Source organism: Hemibagrus wyckioides, linkage group LG01 (assembly GCF_019097595.1).
Source record: "Hemibagrus wyckioides isolate EC202008001 linkage group LG01, SWU_Hwy_1.0, whole genome shotgun sequence".
Taxonomy (NCBI): Eukaryota; Metazoa; Chordata; class Actinopteri; order Siluriformes; family Bagridae; genus Hemibagrus; species Hemibagrus wyckioides.
Window position 1 is genome coordinate 28,375,293 of NC_080710.1, and position 22,753 is coordinate 28,398,045.

The 22,753-nt window shown below is 38.9% G+C and overlaps 1 long non-coding RNA gene across 1 annotated transcript in view; it reads left to right on the forward strand.

Moving 5' to 3' along the window:
* LOC131367988 (uncharacterized) overlaps positions 1-17,531 on the forward strand; it is a 42,562-nt gene extending 25,031 nt beyond the window's left edge. The window contains exon 3 of the long non-coding RNA XR_009206997.1: positions 15,665-17,531. This is a non-coding gene — a long non-coding RNA (uncharacterized LOC131367988). The remainder of the gene's footprint in view (positions 1-15,664) is intronic.
* Positions 17,532-22,753: the final 5,222 nt, after the last annotated feature.

Consider the following 22,753-nt stretch of genomic DNA (forward strand, 5'->3'; position numbering starts at 1 on the left):
AGGGTGCAAACAAAAACATTAAAAAGAATGAATCAAAAGCCTGAATCAGAAACACAGGCAATAAACAAAGCTATGTGACAAACAGCAACACAACAGCTTAACACATTGCTTACAAACTAGAGCTATATACATAAGGGCTGCTAAAGCATTATGCAACGAGACACAGCTGATAGTTGTTAGGGACATGAGACTTGCTGGGGCTGATGGGAAATTTAGTTCAGCCATGAGATTTGAAGAAGAAGAAGAAGAAGAAGAAGAAGAAGAAAAAGAAGCTGGCAAACTTCACGACCTCGGCTTGCTGAGAAGAACAGGCCTTCAGTCCTCGGTGTCGCCTGATGCCGGGGGCCTGGAGAGAGGACGTCGCAATCGGTGCTCGAGGAAGCAGAAGCGCGGAAAACGGGCAGGTGTCCGTGCTGGGCTAAAAACAAACCCTAGACATGTCAGCTTCAATTTTAGTGTTGATTCAAGGCATTAATGTGAGATTAATGGTTTAGAAATTTGTCGTTTTTACAAAGTCTCTTCAGTACGGTGATGAGACATCTGTCACTCGAGATATGCAGGAAGTCCATCAGGCTGCAGTGGTAGAAAGTGGATTGGTGTGTGTATGAACACAGCTCTGCTCTTATAGCGCTCCTTACATCCTTTAATATGAAATAGTCTTTGAAACATACTTGAATTCTTTTGGTGTGTTTTTAGACGTCGCAAACTAATCTTTATTCCTTGATACGCTGTCAGTATATCCAAAATCACAGCTTTTCCGGAATTCCATTTTCTTATAAATATATAAATATGTTTGTCATTTTCTTTAAAATATTTATCAGAAAAAAATGCTTTAAAGTAAATGCAGAACTCCACACATGTACAGGAAATAAAGTTAGATACTAATAATTTCCTACTTCATGTATATCTTGAGTGACAGATGTCTCGTCCAATCAGGGGTAAGAATTCCATTCGCAAACTGTACCTAAAGTTTCCAGTTTGTCTGAACTGAACTTCTCCACCGTACTCCAGTGTCACAGGCTCAAATGTGAACAAACTAACTATTATAAATGGGACAAATTAGCATATTTATAAATATAAGTAAGATTTTTAAAGACAGTCAATGACTGCCTGAAGTCTAGAATCCATGGACATCAGTTTCCTCTCTCAAGATGATTTCTGAGTTTTTACTGCAGCCAGCTTCAGTTTCTGCTTGTTTGTGGGTCATTTTGCCTTCAGTTTTGTCTTCAGGAAGTGAAAAGCGAGATCAGTTGGGTTGAGGTCAAATGGCTGACACAAACGTTTAAAACCATTCCGTTTCTTTTTCGGAAAGAAGTTCTTGGTTTGCTTAAGATTTGGGTCGTTATATATCTGTACTGTAAAGTGCCATCCTATAAGTTTTGTAGTATTTGACTAAATCTGAGCAGAAAGTAGAGCTCAATAGACTTCAACAGAATTCATCCTGCTACTTCCCAGCAGTCACATCAACAAAAAAAAAGGTTTCCCAGTTCCACTGACTGACATACATGTCCATGGAATAACACTGACTTGATATCATCTGTTGTATGCTGATGATCAGGAGCCCTTCCTTTTCTCCATACTCTTCTTCTTTCCCATCATTCTTTTACAAGTTCGTCATGGTTTCATCTGTCCAGAGAATCTTGTTGCAGAACTGTGCAGGTTTTTTTGATGTTCTCTATCAAAGCCTATCTGATCTTAGTGTTCTCGAGTGTTTTTCAGTACTTTGCATCTTGAGATAAAGCCATTTTTCATACATGAAGATATCTCTTGATTGTAGCCTACCAGCTTGAGAGTGTTCTTGACTTGCCTAGATGTTGTGAAGAGGTGTTTTTCTTCACCATGGAAAGAATTCTCTTATCATCCATATCTTTATTTGTATTTCATGGGCATTTTGGTGTTGCTGAACTTGCCAGTGCATATCTGATTTTGAAGAAAACACCAAATTGATTTTTTTTTTTCAGGATCTCTATGATGCCCTCTTAGGATCTCATATTGAGAGTTCACATGAACAGCTAACAAATCCAAATTCAACACTTGGAATTGTCTCCTTTTTTATTTAGCATTTCTGTCATTATTAAGCAGACGCCCTTATCCAGAGCAACATTTTATCTCATTTTTATATAGCTGAGCAACTGAGGGTTAAGGACCTTGCTCAGGGGCCCAGCAGTGGTAGCTTGGTGGACCTGGGATTCAAACTCACAACCTTCCAATCAGTAGTCCAAAACCCTAACCACTAACCTACCACTTCCCCAAACCTTAATTTTCACCTTAATTTGTTATGAAATAATGAGGAAACAGGTCATGAAACTACTCATCTTTCTTTGCAGATTATGTGCTGTAAATATAACTTTTCTATGCACATGCTACCTAAAATAGCATTATTTATTGATGTACATATATTTACATATTTATCTGTACTTGTTCATTTGCACAATTTCTACTATTTGCACTTCTGGTAGATGCTAAATGGCACTTTGTTGCTATGTACCTGTACTTTGCAATAACAATAAAGGTCTATCTATCTATCTATCTATCTATCTATCTATCTATCTATCTATCTATCTATCTATCTATCTATCTATCTATCTGTCTGCCCATCTTTCTATCTATCAGTCAGTCAGCTGTCCAATTACTTTTGAGACTGTTAAAATGGAGGGACTGTTTAAAATGGTTGTAATTCCTAAATATTTAATAAAAGATTTTTTTTAAACCTCTTGAATTAAAGCCCTACGCTTTAATCACATCTTGACGGCTTCATTTCAAATCCATTGTGGCGGCTTACAGAGACGGAAATACAGCCGAAGCACACACACAGGGTGTTTTATTCATCTTATACTACAGCAATTCATCAACAATTGAATATATATTTTTTAATTAAACAACACGCCATGCTGCTTATCTCTTTAATCCTACACTGAGTAACAGAATGAGGATCCTTCCTTTATTTAAAAAATTATTAGGTATAAACTGTTCTTCTCTCACCATCCTCTCTTTTTTTCTCCTGGGGTTAATAACACAAATAATTCAGTTTGTTATGTTATTAGGAAGCCAGAAAATGATGTTCTGAAGACTTTCTGGTGCCAGAAGGTTACAGATATCAAACTCTGTATCTTGATCATGATTTCTTTTAAATGCAGATATAGTAAACGGTGTATGAACTGGATTGTGCCTCATGGAATAGTATTATTTCAGCTTTGTTCACTTTCCCACTTTGATGAAAAACATTGATTTGTGGGAACCAAAAAAAATTGTGGAAGCAGGTGGTGTTTATTTTCTTGTGGATAGGAATGGGTGGTATGAAGCTTGAAGATATGGAAGCTTAGTGGTTAAGGTGTTGGCCTACTGATCGGAAGGTTGTCAGTTTGAGTCCCAGGTTTACCAAGCTGCCTCTGAGCAAGGCCCTTAAACCTCAGTTGTATAAAATGAGCTGAATTATAAATTGCTCTGGATAAGGCCAGAAAATTTGCAGAAAAGATTTGGTCAAATGTTCTCCAGCAGCAGGTGGGATTCATCAAACTGTCTGCAGGAAAAGGTTGGACTGGGTAAACTTTCTGCAGGGGTAGGTGGGATTGGACAAACTTTCTGCAGGAGTAGGTGGGATTGGTCAAACAATAACGTAAAAGTTACAGCCATGGAGACGCCTACAAAAGAAAAAAAATGCTACGAAAACATGAAACTTCACAATAACAACAATTGTAGTCCATACAAATGACTTTATTCTAAGTTGTTATTATATTAGTTTTAAAATATTAGAATGAGCACATTAATTAGAATACAATCAAAGCTGTCGTTGATGTGATATAAATAAAAATATTTGTAATATGCGTACTTATATATTATATTTTCCCTAAGTTACATCGTCTGACTGATACAGATCTTGTTCCACAATAAGTTACTTTACAATTCAAGTCTATATGAGTTTAAATCCCCAATCCCCCCTTTTTTATCTACCTATATTAGGGAATAATAGTGTAATCTTGCTTGGGAAATATACTTTATTCATATTATATCAGACAGCCAGGTTCTTGGTGGTGAAGTCAGACTTTTTCGACCGTACGGTAAATTATAAAGATGTCGGAAGAAGAATGTGTAGGTACTGAATTAGTTCCTCTATCACTTTTTTTTTTTGCAGGAGAAAGACCCCAGACAGGTTAAAACTGAGATCATGGCAGAGAGATTTGAATGAGAATGCTAATATACGAGCTATATAATGGCAGTTTAATATGATCAAATATGCAGACTTATCAAATGTACTGAAATAACATTGTCTCCTTTCAAATGGATTCTCTTTACTTTTAATATGAAAACCCATCATCTTATTAGATATTAATAACTCTATGTTAGCAGAGCAGCCTTCGCATGATTGTATGAAAATGGACTCGGGATACTTCATCCGGTGTTCACGCCTACGTCCCGGAGCCTTTGGAAGATAAGACAGACTCTATTTTAGCATCTGGAATAATTAATTATCTGCAAGCCTGAGAGTTTTTTTTTTTTATTGGAAATACTTTCACATAGGCTTCACATAGAATAGTAAATTGCCCGATGAAAATGAAATCAGGCTTATTAAATTATACTGCATTAAATTATATTCCAGCTGTCCTCAAAAGACTGAATGAAGCGAGGAATTGAAGGACAAAAAAAAAAAGCAAGCACATCCTGGTCAATGGCCTTAACTCACACAGACATCTGCATTAATCTTAATTTATATTCCTTTTGAGAGAGCTAGCAGAGGAACCCCTGGATCAAACAAAGAAGACACTTTCTTTTTCAAAGCTGGGAATCCCCTGTGCACAGACGTAACATTCTTGATTATGATCATTATGCTGTGATTTGCTGCAGAAAAATGAAGGTGTTGTCTGTGTCGGTGTGCACGCTGCATTTGGGGCATTCAATCATGGGTTAAATGGACCGTAGAGCAATAAGTAATACCGCAATCTGGTTCCTTTCGCTAAATCTGTACCACCCTGCTACCAACACACACACATACACACACACACACATACACACACATACACATAGAGCCATTTCACCCCAGGGCTCCCTGTTGGATGAAAAACTGCATGAACGGATGTAGAGGGTTGCCATAGAAACTTAATAAGCCACCAGCTGCAGAGGGATTCGGCTAGCGTCGCTATTGAAGCATGATCTGGTTTTTAAAAGTAATGAAATGAAAACTGAACGACATGGACGGAGGTACACGAGAGAAAATAGAACTGTCGGAGTGGCACTGAGGATGATTGAGTCGCATCATGAAATAGGTGAAGCGGATAAGGAAGTCGGGATTGGAATATTTCACTGACTACAGTCCTCACTGTCATTTTGCGTAGTTGTGGTTGCAAGGTCAGAGGTCAGATGACCATCTGCTGGGTCACGTCTATTGTTTCCTTACTGTTTTGTAGCATGGCTCTGTTTTTTAGTGTCTCCTACTGGTATTGGCATGGTTCATGTTTGCTGTCATGCCCCAGGTAGCTCCTAAATGCTCTCAGCTAGCAAGTAACTACTAGGCCATAAATCTTTCATTAGCATCTGCCATAAATATATCATCGATTATTATCAAGCTTGGCATTTTCAGAGGGATCTCTGACTGATAGCTGCAATGGCTGAGAGAATTTCTGATGGCTGTTCAGAGAGCAGATACATAATATATAAGAACAAGGTGGGATTTGTCCTAGCTTTAATTTTTTTCCGCTAACTCAATCATAAGTCTTGAGTAGGGTGGAAAAAACAAGGGGATTTTTTTTTTCTTATCTCCATCTTATTCATCTTTTAGCTCCCTGAGTGGTGCTTATCTATGAGAAAACGTTGAATATATGTATGATGGAGTATGTATCTGTTAGTGTTGTACCATTTTTTTTTATGCTACAGTAGCCAAGTTTTGTGTATTTTCCTGAAAGAAACTTTGAAGGAGGAATCTCAGATGATTTCTGCCTAAATTTGGTGTCAACGCTGTGAGAGGAGGATTCCTAGAAGACCGGATGAGTGAAGTCTACTTTTCATCACCCCCTCCTCTTTCCTCGCTTCTATTTTGCTATGCTTTTTCTACTACTCTACTCACACTCCTGGGGTTGTTATTTGTGTGATTTTTGTGATGATATCATGCATTTATATGCGCATGTTTAGGTGATAGAACCTTCTGGCAGAGATGTAAATGTTTCTCCCCAGAAACCTTTCAGTTAGGAATTAGTTTAGCATTAGATTAAACGTGGGTAATGTGCAAAACCAAATCTTCTGATGAGCTCATCAGAAACCTGCTCTCCAGGACATCAGCCACAATAGAGCAACATTCCTCACAGAATCGATTACATGCCCCTAAAACACTGTGGATTAGATTGGAGACGCAGTATGGCAACAACTCGTAAAATTAAAAGCTTGCAGGAGGTTAATGTCTGTCCACAAAGATTCATAACTAATTTGTTTCTTGTTTTTTTTATAGACAGCACTGATTAGTTTTTATTCATGCTGCCTTTCATGTAATCTAAATTTAAGGGAAAATGTAGGCCACCATCATCCATCACTATCATTAGACCAAGTTTATTTTCTATTGTTACCTTTTAATGTACTGACACTGTGTCCCGATCATCATTTCTTTAAAATACAAATATGGTGAACAATGTACGAACAACGTGACTCTGTAATATCATAGAATAGTATTATTTTAGCTTTGTTTACTTTCCCACTTTGATGAAAAACATTGATTGGGATGTTCTTGGGAACTAACAAAAAACTGTGGGAGCAGGCAGTGTTTACTTTCTTGTGGCTGGGACTGGGTGGTAACTTGGTCAAATGTTCATCAGCAGCAGGTGGGATTCATCAAACTGTCTCCATAAGTAGGTGGGATTGGTCAAACTGTATGCAGGAGTAGGTGGGATTGGTCAAACTGTATGCAGGAGTAGGTGGGATTGGTCAAACTGTATGCAGGAGTAGGTGGTATTGATGAAATTCTATGCTAAAGTGGGTGGGTTTAGTCAAACTTTCTGTGGGGAAAGTGCAGAATTGATGAAATTCTATGCTGGAGTGAGTGGATTTCATCAAACTTTTAGGTAAAGTAGGGTCACGGGTTAAATATTTTGGTAGTGTGGTCACTGGTCAAACTTTCTGGTAGAGCAGGGTCACTGGTCAAACTTTCTGGTAAAGCAGGGTTACTGGTCAAACTTTCTAGTAGAGTAGGGTCACTGGTCAAATATTCTGGTAGAGTAGGGTGGCAGGTCAAACTTTCTGGTTGAGTACTGTAGGGTTGCAGGTCAAACTTTCTGGTAGAGTAGGGTTGATGGTCAAACTTTATGGTAGGGTAGGGTTAATGGTCAAACTTTATGGTAGAGTAGGGTCACTGGTCAAATGTTCTGGTAGAGTAGGGTTGCAGGTTAAACTTTTTGGTAGAGTAGGGTCACTGGTCAAACTTTTTGGTAGAGTAGGGTCACTGGTCATACTTTCTGGTAGAAGAGGGTCACTGGTCAAATGTTCTGGTAGATCAGGGTCACTGGTCAAACATTCTGGTAGAGCAGGGGGCACTGGTAAAACTTTCTTGTAGAATAGGGTCACAGGTCAAACTTTCTAGTAGAGTGGGGTCACTGATCAAATTTTCTGGTTGAGTAGGGTTGCAGGTCAAACTTTCTGGTAGAGTAGGGTCACTGGTCAAACTTTCTGGTGGAGTAGGATCATTGGTCAAACTGTCTGTTAGAATAGGGTCACTGGTCAAATGTTCTGGTAGAGTAGGGTTCCAGGTTAAACGTTCTGGTAGAGTAGGGTCACTGGTCAAACTTTATGGTAGAGTATGGTCACTGGTCAAGCTTTATAGTAGAGTAGGGTCACTGGTCAAACTTTCTGGTAAAGCAGGGTTACTGGTCAAACTTTCTAGTAGAGTAGGGTCACTGGTCAAATCTTTTGGTAGAGTATGGTTGCAGGTCAAAATTTCTGCTTGAGTAGGGTTATCACATCAAGTGGGTGGGATTGATCAAAAACATTCTTTATGAATGATAAGGATAGGTCAAGAATGTTTGCAGAAGGGATTGGTCAAAGTCTCTGAGGATGTGTGTTAGTGTGTGGGATAGTGTGCGATAGTGGGTGGGATTGGTAAAACTTCTGGTAGTGGCATACATCAGATTGTCTGAAGGAGTGGACAAGATTGGACAAACCTTCTGTGGAAGTAGACAGGATTGGTGAAACATTATGATGGAGTCAGCAGGATGCATCAAAGTTTCTGGTAGAATAGGGCCATTGGTTATCTGTTCAGTAGGAAATGCCAGTACTGGTCAAACTAGGCAAAGTGCAGATTGGTCTGCAGGGGTGGTGGGATGGGTCAAACTTTCTCTGGGAGTGGATAGGAAGGGTTGAATTGCTCAAGCATTTTGGAGGTTTGGTCAAGAGTTTTGGATCTGATTGGATAACAAATTCTGGAAGAGTGGGTTGGGTGGGTAAAAATTTCTGTGGGACTGGTCAAGTAGGTTTGTATGAGTGGGTAGATTGGGGGAATCAAGCTAACTTTCTGTTGGAAGTGAGTTGGATTTGTAAAAATATTTTGGGAATGGGTTGGGAAAATTGGGGCAATTGATCAAACTGGTTAATAACATCAGGCCATCCAGAACTGCAGCCTTTGTGTTATGTTTGCAATGATGCTGAATATAGACGGACTGGTGCTAATTTCAATAAAAGAGTAATGAAATGACTATGTGGACATTTTTAATTGTTTCCTGCCACAGTTTACCTGAAATTGCTTTGCACCCCACATTTAAACAGAATTCAGGCAATATAAGGATTTTTTATTGGTTGGATGGTTTTACTGAGATACTGAATACTGAAATACTTACAATTCTAAGGCATCCATTTAATTTGTTTTTGTAAGAAAACCTAATTCTAATTATGGAGCATAGTGCTGTGAAAATACTTATTTTTTTCATTTGTTGTATTTTGCTATGTAATAGAGATGTTGTGCCATTTAGAGATGTTACCTATATTTGGTTATTCGTTTTCTTGTTTTTCTTGTATTTCCCAGAATATATTACTGAGAAGTAATTATGTAAAAGTAAAATATTTATTATCTTCTGTGGAAGTGTTTGGCCATGGGTCAGGACTCTGCATAGAGGATGAGATACTGAATACTGCAGGAGACTAAAAAAGGAGATTCACACCATGTAGAAGATTAAATCCACCTCAGTGTATAGTTATGCTTAGGTGAAAGCAAAAGTATTTATGGTCAACTAGTAATTATTAAAGTCTCAAGTGTGTACTTCAATATGAGTCATCAAACACCATCATGCCAAGTAATCCGATTAAAAATTCAGGGGTGAACTGAGGCCCATTCAAAAAACACATTTATTGCCACTGTGAAGAAAGATATAAAACATGGAGCATGCTGTTATAGGAAAAATAATAAATGATGGGGTGGTGTGATGCAGTTTGATACAAGGATGAAGTTACTATAACCAAAAGGAAGTTAATCATGATTTCATAACAGCATTTCCTGAAGTGATTTATTCCTATTACACAACAGCAATTTGGCAACAATTCCAATTTCTATGACGCATCATATCCTTATTTTTTTAGCAGTTACATGTAATGTTGTGAAATATCAGTAAAACTAGTTATCATATACATTATAGTAGCTACAAACGGTCATTCCTTCGCCACCATCTTTTTTATTTTCTCTCAGCTTGTTGTGTTACCTAGCAAATCCTTTCATAGTAAAAACTTTCCAGTGCCATAAAAATTAAAGTTATAGATTTTCCACTGACTTTTACAAAACCCTGATACTGGAGACTCCTTCCATAAATGCTAAAATAATAAAACTTACAGGCATGTCAATGATCCTATTTTATTCTTTATGCTTCATCTGTTTATTATTCGGATTAGCATTAAAGTCCCTGTGATTGAGCACTTAGTATATAAACCTGTGATTGGAATTAAAGCCAGAACTATCGTCAGAGCTGCTGTTCTAGAAAATAATCGACATCTTGTGATAGGAGAATTCAACAGCTATAATGAAATCCATAGAAACATCTTCGAAAAGCCTAGCGTCAGTGGAGTCAGGGAAACAAATGTGTTGGTATATACACATATGCCATGCCTCCAGACTGTGGTGATGTGAGTCAGTCTCAATTGTGTAACAGTGGCAGATTGGCCTGGTATTGTGTGGGCGAGCCTTTATTTGAGTGAGCTTAGGGAACGGAGCAGTCAGCAGGTTTGATTAAATCCCTGGTCTGGGCAGAATGAGCTTATGCCAAACGCTATTCAGTTCTAGCTATGTGTGTTTTCTGTCTTGTCCTTCACTCAGATATTGCAGCAGGGCCTGTGTTTGAGAACCTCAAGGAGTCTTTCACGTCTCACATCCTGCTGTAGCAGTTTAAAGCTGATTTTGTGTATAAATTTTGACAAGTGCAGCGTATGGGGACGAAAGCAAATCGGAGAAGTTATGGTTGGTAAAATGGTATTTGCTGCAGGAAGTGTTCAATGCGAGGCATGTTCTCTGTGGGAATAAGAATGTTAGGATTCAGTGAGCATGGCTTCGAGGCTGCTCAACTGAGTAAGTGTTTGGCCTTGGCTCAGAGCTCTGCATAGAGGATGTGATACTGGATACTGGAGGAGAAATTCTGACTGTAAGAGAAGATTCACACCACGTAGAAGATTAATTCCTCTACGGCGGATAGTTATGATGTGGATTAAAGTGACAGAAAGTCAATAAGGTCTAAATTCAGGTTTAACCGGCTTACTCAATTTTCTCTTCTCTGCTAAGGTATATGCACTCACAGACTAAATGTTTAGTGCAACATATCACATCTGTTTTGTTTTTTTCAGTGTAGATAAAAGGAATCCTAGCAGTGCAATGGGAAAATCTGTTTCGACATGTTTGGGCCAGTTGTTATCTCAGGGTCTCTTCTGAAAGCAGGTTTGTGACAACTCTCTCACTTTCTTTCTCATCTCTGTGGGAAATCCAGCGAGGGCTTCTTTTCGAACCCACCTGGCCTTGTCTGAATCACTGACTGCTCTGAATCAGTGATGAGGTCCTGGCGAAGTCAGAGCGCTCGTTTTCGGCACCGATCCTCTCCTCCTCTTGATCTTCTCCTGACGACGTCTGGTTTTAGCCGGATATGCTGCTATTGTTGGAGGAGTTGTTTTATACTTTCCTTTTTTAATATTTCTCTCTCTTTCCTGGCGACCACCTGCAGGGTGTATGTTGGTAGGTGCTTTTCAACTCCAATCCCACTGTGGGCACAGGATGTGCCAAAACGTTTCAAAATGGAAATATCCCTTGTTATTTATTTATTTATTATTTTTGTCTCATCTCAGCCAGGAGCTCTCTCTCTCTCTCTCCCTTTCTCTCTCACACACACACACACACACACACACACACTCTATTTTCCTCACTCGCTTTAGGTGATCCTTAAAAAAGAAGAAAAAAACACCTCTGAGAAACTGCCGGTCCTCAAAATGCAACACGCAACAAGACTCCTACGCCAGGCTTCTTTTTTTAATGATTAATTCAGAGTGAAAAAAAAGAGACAGTCTGAAATAAACCAATCTGAATAATTGCTCTGCATGGTGTTTTATTAATACCACTGTGTTTTAAACAGCTGAAGCAATTTTTGGAAAAGGAATTCAAGTCGATCCCCCGGTGTTTTACTTAAAAGCAAAGGGCTGCATGTTCGCACAGCTGGAGAACAACACCATAAATAATAATGCATGGATGGCTAGGATTGCTTAGGAGCGCCTTATCCCTAACCATGTGAATAGCAATGAATTACCGAGACTACTCACTGGCTGAGCCGCTCGAACAGGTGGGCTCTGCAGTGCACCCTGTAGTCCTCTAACCTTTTATCCCACTCAGAAATAAAGCCGGTGTTGCGGTACGGTGAATCCCCTTGTCACCGTACAAAAGGTCGACGCAAAAACAAAACCATCATCTTCCATCATCGTATTACTTCACCGTACTGATAACCCAACCTCACTCCTAATTTAAGCTCTTGTTTACCACGTTTTCCCCTTCTTTTTCGACTCTTCGGACACCATGGAAACAAGGCCTGCTATTTTTCTATTCATTCTGCTGTACCTTGATTGGCCCGAAATGCAGATCACAAAGTCTGGCTTTGTGAGAGCACATCAATCACTCTTTAGCATTAGCGTTCCAAGGGCCAATTAGTAAACCTCAGAGGCACTTAGAGTCACCGAGTGCGGTCCTTCGATTAAAGCGTGACCTCGCTGCTGCTCGTCTGCATGCATGGCTAAATGTCAAATAACAGATACTGGGATCTTTAACATAATTGCACCTTAATGGACGTCAAAGTTAGGCTGACGTGGCGTGATGTGTAGACCCAGGCAGAATGTGAGCAAGATGACAGAATGCATTCATCAACATCAGATAGATGGACAAACAGATGGGAAAATCAAAGAGAGAGAGAGAGAGAGAGAGAGAGAGAGAGAGCAGTAGCATATACGTATATTATGCGTATATGCAGTAGCATATACATATTAGTCTAGCTAAACTTTGAAGCATCGTGTTATAAGAAGCCTATGATTCCTTGTAATTTCAAATCATTTTAATGTCTGCTCTAGTCACACTTTGTGATTTCCCCGTCTAAAATGACCGGCCATTTGAGCTGTGTTATGACATACTCAATATTACTACCTGATGGTCACGGATGGCCCTCTTTATGACACTAAAGAGAGCTGTTTAATGAAGCGGTACTAATGACGCAAGGTGACCTCAGCTGCTAACTGTGTCTCAGTAGCTACAGGTGTGTGTGTGTGTGTGAACCGCTGTCCGGCTCTATTCCCCAATTCAGCTTCTCTTTATTTTCTCTTTAAACTCCATTAAGTCTCACATAATTGTGTGTGTTCTCTATAGTGAATATTTGATATCCTGTTTGCCCTTTGCCGCTGTGCAGATCAAGGTAATCAGCGGTGCTCCTGTCCGTGGATAGACGCTGCTGTATGTTCAGTGGACAGATGCCCCCACACACCAATTACTGTATTAATTATTAATTCATCAGAAAGGTCGTCTCCACTCTGATTGTTCTTTAGGAGACGAGAAGGACAATGACACTGTGTCCCTTCAAGATCTGTGAGGCCAATCGCTTCGGTCTGCTCTCCTCAGCGGTCTCAGATTAGGCTGGGAAGATATCTAGTGGCATCTGTTCCTGTATACAAAGGCCTCATGTTGCACCAGTATACTTTGATTTTATATTTATAGCTTGATGCTTGAAGATAGCGCTTGTGTAGAACACATCTCCGTCCATTTTTACCAGCATCAGGCAGCATCAGGCCCACATCTATTCTGAGAGATTGGTGTGTTAACGAGGGCATAGTTAGACGTCACGGAGAGGCCAGTGATCGTTATGAGCTCTGAAAATCCTGTATTTGTATGCATGCTTTGATTTTTCTGACACTAGGGATTGTATTCAGAGTCGGTGACTTCATTTCAGATGTTTTGTCAATATTATGCAGGGAAGGTTTCTTGTATTTTGATTTAGATTCTGCAAATGTTCAAGAATCAAGGCTTCTGATTCAGATTATAAAAATGACTTGCATATACAGTATGTAGTTCATAGGTCAAATGATTCTTGTATAGAAGAAATGTAGATTCTTTTATACAAGAATAAAAATCAGGGGATAGAAAATACAGACTGAAGAAGGAAATAGTATTTTGTTTGTTTATCGAGTCGCATATATTGGCAATATTTTGTTGTGGGAATAGTCTAAGATGTTATAATCACGTGAATTACTGCAAATGTGGTTTAGTTAAATCAAAAGGTTTCCATCCGCATTGTTCATCGGCTTATATGTGTACTCAACAATACAACCATGAGACACTACATCAAGGAATCAAGTGTGTGCAATAAAATATGTGTTCACTGGGATGGAAGCGGGAACACACCTTTGATGGGACATCAGTCCATCACGCACACACGTGTACGCACACACACATTCACACCTACCGGCATGAAGCAGGAATACATCATGGACATCAGTCATTGGCAGGACATGACACACACACACACACACACACACACACACACACACACCAAAACACACACATTCACACCTACAGCTTGTTTTAGGATGCAGCAGGAAAACAGAGATGGAAGAACATGCACCGATACTCCCTACATGCAGATCTTTTTTTTTTTTATACCAATATTACTAATATTTTGCATTTATTATATTTTTTTAATTGTGTGCTGACAGTTAATAGTGTTCTTGATACAATCCTGAGATACTAACTTGAGTGATCAGAATTGCAAGAAAACGTGTTCACTGGGATTGAAGCAGAAATACACTGTGGATGGGACATCAGTCCATCAAACACACACACACACATGTTCAAACGTTCTGCATGTGGTTTAGTTAAATCAAAAGGCAGCAGGAAAACAAAGTTGGAAGAACATGCACAGAAACTCGGCACGGACACTTAATTATTGATTTATTTATTTTATTTTCATTTATTCATATTTTGTACAGAACAAAAGTAATATAAAGTGTTACACAATCCACCCACAGTTCAGAAGAAAAAAGCCTGTGGTGATGATGATGTCTTCCTCTAAACAAACCCTGAATCGATCCTGGGTAGAGACTCAATCATTCGAATTCAGTGTGAAGACAACCCTAAACAGCGGTCCTCGCACTCCCTATGGGCAGCCTAATGGCCGCAGCTGCACTGCAATGCACACAGCGATCTCCAGCCTAGTTTTTGTAGTGTAACTTATTTCTTTCTCGGTCCTTATCCCGCTCAATACTCAGACCCCCAGATGATGTGATCCCCAGAGCATCTTCTTAATCTAGAGGTGTGGCGGTTTGCAATCTTTAATATGCCATTCGCATTGACCTTTAGCTTTGTCACACAGCAGAAAAGGTCATATCTCTATTTTCCTCTTTATGGCTGTAATGAGATTCAGTGTGACCCTCCGGCCTCCAGCCTCTTGCTCCGAGTCCAACTACAACCAGCTGACGAACTTACTGTACGGTTTTCCCTCGCCTTGCTTTTTATGGCTTTAGTATAAGAATACCATGTTTCATTAAAACTAACATAAATCCTCCTCTTCATTCGGTTCAGCAGAGTTGAAAGAGACCACCTACACACTTAGTACTTCCTGCCGTCAGGTCTGCATAGGTGAAGCAGGGCAAGCGTGCTGTGCTCTCGTGAATTTAATTAACGTTAATGCATTTATATGGTTATAGTTAAGCACAGCGTATTAATCTGGCTTGGCAAATTACGAATTGTTAAGGTTGTCTTCATTTACAACGGATTAATCGCTGTATTTGCATTAAGCGCATAATTAAATTTGATTACGAATAATTATTCACATAAATTATATTTTTAGGCCTCAAACAATAGCCGTGGGGGGAAAGCGATTGGGGAATATCTACATGCTTTTAGCATTCTTGCCATAAAACACACCAAACACACACACACACACACACACACACACACACACCACAGTGTGTCGCATTAATATTCACAGAATTAATATTTGATTCTCTTTTAAGAGTGCTGCAGATTTCCTGTAATCTCTTTCTCATAAGTCCTGGAATAGCTCTCAGTTAAACACGATCAGCTGAGTTATATTAGGACACATTGGGTTTTATTTTATTTTTTTCAGAAGCAAATCAAAAGCATGCAGCGTTCATTAGCACACTCTGAATCTAATCCCACTGCCGTGTTTTTCTTTTGCAGATGAACTCTTCGCTCTGCACTACCTTCCTACTTAAACATAATCTTCTCGGGAAGACGTGCAGTTTGAGACGAAGCTGGTGTTATTTGCGCAGTGCACAGATGGTATACGAGGTTACTGAAGGTGAAAGGCATAAAAAAAAGATAAATATTGAATTTTGTTACTGTACAAGCTGCATAACTGAGTCGTACGGACGTGAAATACAACGAGTGTAATGAATGTGCTGTAGAAATGTTGGTGCAAGGTCTTCATAAGGTGACACCACCACAAGCCATTCCTTGACATACTATACATACAGAAACCTACATTACCGGTTCACTAGCTTTAATATCAGAACACTTGAGGCAAGGAACACATTTTTGTCGACTAAAGGCTAGATAGTTTAACCCTTTTTTAACAGGTTCACTGATGTTTATCAACTCAACAAAGGAATTGTTTTCTGGCTCCAAGTCTGATATAAAATAATTCAGGAGAGGTTTGAATAACCTTACACAAATTGTTAGTGATTGAAGAAACGAACAAGCACAAATGTGTTTGATATCACCATTTATTTCAAAGACACACACGTTAGTGAGGGAAAAAAATAACCGTTCTTGTGTTTTTAGAAACTTTTCTATGGATATATTGTTCCAAGCAAAAACAGAAATATTTGTAAAACACTACAAATTCTTAAATTCCTGAGTGTCTACCTTCCTTTATATTAACCACCGCTGTGGAGTGAGACATGACAAAGACATTCAATGCTCAATATGGATACAACAAAAACAGGTACAAATAAAAAAAAATGGTTTCTGGTAAAAAGTTAACAGTAAGTGAATCAGTTGCTTGAAAATGTTTTATTTTTATTTTTATTCAGCATTTGTTGTTGCTGTTTTATTCAACACACTCTTGTTTTATAACTAGGTTTTCATGTTTTGTTAAGAAAGCTGACTTCATTTACTTCTTTTATTTAAAAAAGCTGCTTAAGTCTTATCACACGCTTGGGAAAGGGTTTGGCCTTGTTACTGTCCATGCACATAAATCCAAATATTATATATTCCTCACTGTACTTACACAACTTTTCCCCTGGAGATTTTGTTGCTGGTGTAATTTTCTTTTACTGACAGCATGACTGTCCATTTTAAGTGATTTTAATGAGTTCTAAATACCATGAAGCTTTTAGCAATAAAAATGATTTAGCTTGCTTACGCCGTCAGGTTTTACTCTCATATGCTAAGAACTTTTATCTCATGGCATGAACCAAGAACCAAATTCAAACGAGTTCTATTGCTTTTTATTTATGAAGTTATCATAAAATGGTACGGTATTAATGCAATATCACAACAAACACCTAAAAGTTCATGAAACTCCGCATTACAGTATCATAATTTCATCTGCTAAATCATTTTGATAAAAACAAAATGAATCACACATCTCCAGAGAAAATAAACAGAGCTTACGTTACAGTGTTTTAGCAAATAATCCTAAAACTCTTGTAACTCATATCATAACACAAACTAATTTTAGGAAATATTGATGATTTGACTATATATGAATATGATATATGAAATAATTACAGAGAGTTTGTGAAAAGTCTACTCATTATTGTGTTTGTAACATTAACCATAACATTAATGATATGTTCTGTCAAAAATACTTGTATGTATACAGTATATGTATGAAATAAAATGTGTTTGGAGATGAATTCATGACTGGGTGACTGGTAACATGGTGTGATGCGATATGATGTGCTGTGCTGTAATGTGTTGTGATGGGATGTGATGCAATGTGATGTAATGTGATGTGACAATGTGTTGTGATGAGATGTCATGTGATGCAATGAGAAGTGATGTGATGTAATGTAATGTGATGTGATGTAATGAGAAGTGAGGTGATGTTATGCAATGTAATGTGATGTGATCAGATGTGATGCGATGTGCTGCAATGTAATGTGATATAATGTTCTGTAATGTGATGAGATGTGATATAATGTTCTGTAATGTGATGAGATGTGATGAGATGAGATGAGATGAGATGAGATGAGATGTGATGTGATGAGATGAGATGTGATGTGATGTGATGTGATGAGATGTGATGAGATGAGATGTGATGAGATGTGATGAGATGAGATGAGATGTGATGTGATGTGCTGTGATGTGATTTGATGTGTTGTGATGACATGAGATGTGATGAGATGAGATGAGATGAGATGAGATGAGATGTGATGAGATGTGATGTGATGTGATGTGATGTGATGAGATGTGATGTGATGTGATGTGATTTGATGTGATGTGATGAGATGTGATGTGATGAAATGTGATGAAATGTGATGTGATGAGATGAGATGTGATGAGATGTGATGTGATGTGATGAAATGTGATAAGATGTGTTGTGATGTGATGAAATGTGATGTGATGAGATGAGATGTGATGAGATGTGATGTGATGTGATGTGTTGTGATGAGATGTGATGTGATGTGATGTGTTGTGATGTGATGTGATGTGATGTGATGAGATGAGATGAGATGAGATGTGATGTGATGTGATGAGATGTGATGTGATGTGATGAGATGTGATGTGTTGTGATGAGATGAGGTGTGATGTGATGTGATGTGATGAGATGAGATGAGATGAGATGTGATGTGATGTGATGTGATGAGATGTGATGAGATGAGATGAGATGAAATGTGATGTGATGTGATGTGTTGTGATGAGATGTGATGAGATGTGATGAGATGTGATGAGATGTGATGTGATGAGATGTGATGTGATGTGATGAGATGTGATGTGATGAGATGTGATGAGATGTGATGTGATGTGATGAGATGTGATGAGATGTGATGAGATGTGATGTGATGTGATGTGTTGTGATGAGATGAGATGAGATGTGATGTGATGAGATGTGATGTGATGTGATGTGATGAGATGTGATGTGATGTGATGAGATGTGATGTGATGTGATGAGATGAGATGAGATGTGATGTGATGTGATGTGTTGTGATGAGATGAGATGAGATGAGATGAGATGAGATGAGATGAGATGTGATGTGATGTGTTGTGATGAGATGAGATGTGATGAGATGTGATGAGATGTGATGTGATGAGATGTGATGAGATGAGATGTGATGTGATGTGTTGTGATGAGCTGAGATGAGATGAGATGAGATGAGATGTGATGAGATGTGATGTGATGTGATGTGATGTGATGAGATGTGATGAGATGAGATGTGATGTGATGAGATGAGATGAGATGAGATGAGATGTGATGAGATGTGATGTGATGTGATGAGATGTGATGTGATGTGATGTGATGTGATGAGATGTGATGAGATGAGATGAGATGTGATGAGATGAGATGAGATGTGATGAGATGAGATGAGATGAGATGAGATGAGATGAGATGTGATGAGATGTGATGTGATGTGATGTGATGAGATGAGATGAGATGTGATGTGATGTGATGAGATGAGATGAGATGAGATGTGATGTGTTGTGATGAGATGAGATGTGATGAGATGTGTTGTGATGAGATGTGTTGTGATGAGATGTGATATGTGATGTGATGTGATGTGATGAGATGTGATGTGATGTGATGAGATGAGATGAGATGAGATGTGATGTGTTGTGATGAGATGTGATGTGATGTGATGTGATGTGATGTGTTGTGATGAGATGAGATGTGATGAGATGAGGTGTGATGAGATGTGATGAGATGTGATGAGATGTGATGAGATGAGATGAGATGAGATGTGATGATATGTGATGTGATGAGATGTGATGTGATGTGATGTGATGTGATGAGATGAGATGTGATGTGATGAGATGAGATGAGATGTGATGTGATGTGATGTGTTGTGATGAGATGAGATGAAATGTGATGAGATGAGATGAGATGAGATGTGATGTGATGTGATGTGATGTGATGAGATGTGATGAGATGAGATGAGATGTGATGTGTTGTGATGAGATGAGATGAGATGTGATGAGATGAGATGAGATGAGATGTGATGTGATGTGATGTGATGAGATGAGATGTGATGTGATGTGATGAGATGTGATGTGATGTGTTGTGATGAGATGAGATGAGATGTGATGTGATGTGATGTGATGTGTTGTGATGAGATGAGATGAGATGTGATGTGATGAGATGTGATGTGATGTGATGAGATGAGATGTGATGAGATGTGTTGTGATGTGATGTGATCTGATGAGATGTGATGAGATGTGATGAGATGTGATGTGATGAGATGTGATGAGATGTGATGTGATGTGATGTGATGAGATGAGATGAGATGTGATGAGATGTGATGTGTTGTGATATGTGATGAGATGTGATGTGATGAGATGAGATGAGATGAGATGATATGAGATGAGATGTGATGAGATGTGTTGTGATGAGATGTGATGAGATGAGATGTGATGAGATGAGATGAGATGTGATGTGATGTGATGTGATGAGATGAGATGTGATGTGATGTGATGAGATGAGATGTGATGAGATGTGTTGTGATGAGATGTGTTGTGATGAGATGTGATATGTGATGTGATGTGATGTGATGTGATGTGATGTGATGTGATGAGATGTGATGTGATGTGATGTGTTGTGATGAGATGTGATGAGATGTGATGAGATGAGATGTGATGTGATGTGATGTGATGTGATGTGTTGTGATGAGATGTGATGTGATGAGATGTGATGAGATGTGATGTGATGAGATGTGATGAGATGTGATGTGATGTGATGAGATGAGATGTGTTGTGATGAGATGTGATGTGATGTGATGAGATATGATGTGATGTGTTGTGATGAGATGTGATGAGATGAGATGAGATGAGATGAGATGTGACGAGATGAGATGAGATGTGATGTGATGTGTTGTGATGATATGTGATGAGATGTGATGAGATGAGATGAGATGAGATGAGATGAGATGTGATGTGATGTGATGTGTTGTGTTGTGTTGTGATGAGATGTGATGAGATGAGATGTGATGAGATGAGATGAGATGAGATGAGATGTGATGTGATGAGATGTGATGAGATGTGATGTGATGAGATGAGATGAGATGAGATGTGATGAGATGTTATGTGATGAGATATGATGTGATGAGATGTGATGAGATGTGATGTGATGAGATGTGATGAGGTGTGATGTGATGTGATGAGATCTGATGAGATGTGATGAGATGTGATGTGATGAGATGTGATGAGATGTGATGAGATGTGTTGTGATGTGATCTGATGAGATGTGATGTGATGAGATGAGATGTGATGAGATGAGATGAGATGTGATGTGATGAGATGAGATGAGATGTGATGTGATGTGATGAGATGAGATGAGATGAGATGAGATGTGATGAGATGTGATGTGATGAGATGTGATGTGATGAGATGTGATGTGATGTGATGAGATGTGATGTGATGAGATGAGATGTGATGTGATGTGTTGTGATGAGATGAGATGAGATGAGATGAGATGTGATGTGATGTGATGTGTTGTGATGAGATGTGATGAGATGAGATGTGATGTGATGTGATGTGATGAGATGAGATGAGATGAGATGAGATGAGATGTGATGAGATGTGATGTGATGAGATGAGATGTGATGTGATGTGATGAGATGAGATGAGATGTGATGTGATGAGATGTGATGTGATGAGATGTGATGTGATGAGATGTGATGTGATGTGATGTGATGTGTTGTGATGAGATGAGATGAGATGTGATGAGATGAGGTGTGATGAGATGTGATGTGATGAGATGTGATGTGATGTGATGAGATGTGATGTGATGTGATGAGATGAGATGAGATGTGATGTGATGAGATGTGATGTGATGAGATGAGATGTGATGTGATGTGATGAGATGAGATGAGATGTGATGTGATGAGATGTGATGTGATGTGATGAGATGTGATGTGATGAGATGAGATGTGATGTGTTGTGATGAGATGAGATGAGATGAGATGAGATGAGATGAGATGTGATGAGATGAGATGAGATGTGATGAGATGTGATGTGATGAGATGAGATGTGATGTGATGTGATGTGATGAGATGAGATGAGATGTGATGTGATGAGATGAGATGAGATGTGATGTGTTGTGATGAGATGAGATGAGATGTGATGAGATGAGATGTGATGAGATGTGATGAGATGTGATGTGATGTGATGAGATGAGATGAGATGAGATGAGATGAGATGTGATGAGATGAGATGTGATGAGATGAGATGTGATGAGATGAGATGTGATGTGATGTGTTGTGATGAGATGTGATGTGATGTGATGAGATGTGATGAGATGTGATGTGATGAGATGTGATGAGATGTGATGTGATGAGATGAGATGATGATGAGATGTGATGTGATGAGATGAGATGAGATGAGATGATATGAGATGAGATGAGATGAGATGTGATGTGATGAGATGTTATGTGATGAGATGTGATGTGATGAGGTGTGATGTGATGTGATGTGATGTGATGAGATCTGATGAGATGTGATGAGATGTGATGTGATGAGATGTGATATGTGTTGTGATGAGATGTGATGTGATGAGATGTGATGAGATGTGATGTGATGAGATCTGATGAGATGTGATGTGATGAGATGTGATGAGATGTGTTGTGATGAGATGTGTTGTGATGAGATGTGATGTGATGTGATGTGATGTGATGTGATGAGATGAGATGTGATGTGATGAGATGTGATGAGATGTGATGTGGTGAGGTGAGGTGAGATGTGATGTGATGTGATGAGATGTGATGTGATGTGATGTGATGAGATGTGATGTGATGTGATGTGATGTGATGAGATGAGATGTGATGAGATGAGATGAGATGAGATGAGATGTGATGTGATGAGATGTGATGTGATGTGATGTGATGTGATGTGATGAGATGTGATGTGATGTGATGAGATGAGATGAGATGAGATGTGATGTGATGTGATGTGATGAGATGTGATGTGATGTGATGTGATGTGATGAGATGTGATGTGATGTGATGTGATGTGATGAGATGAGATGAGATGAGATGAGATGAGATGAGATGAGATGTGATGTGATGAGATGTGATGTGATGTGATGTGATGTGATGTGATGTGATGTGATGT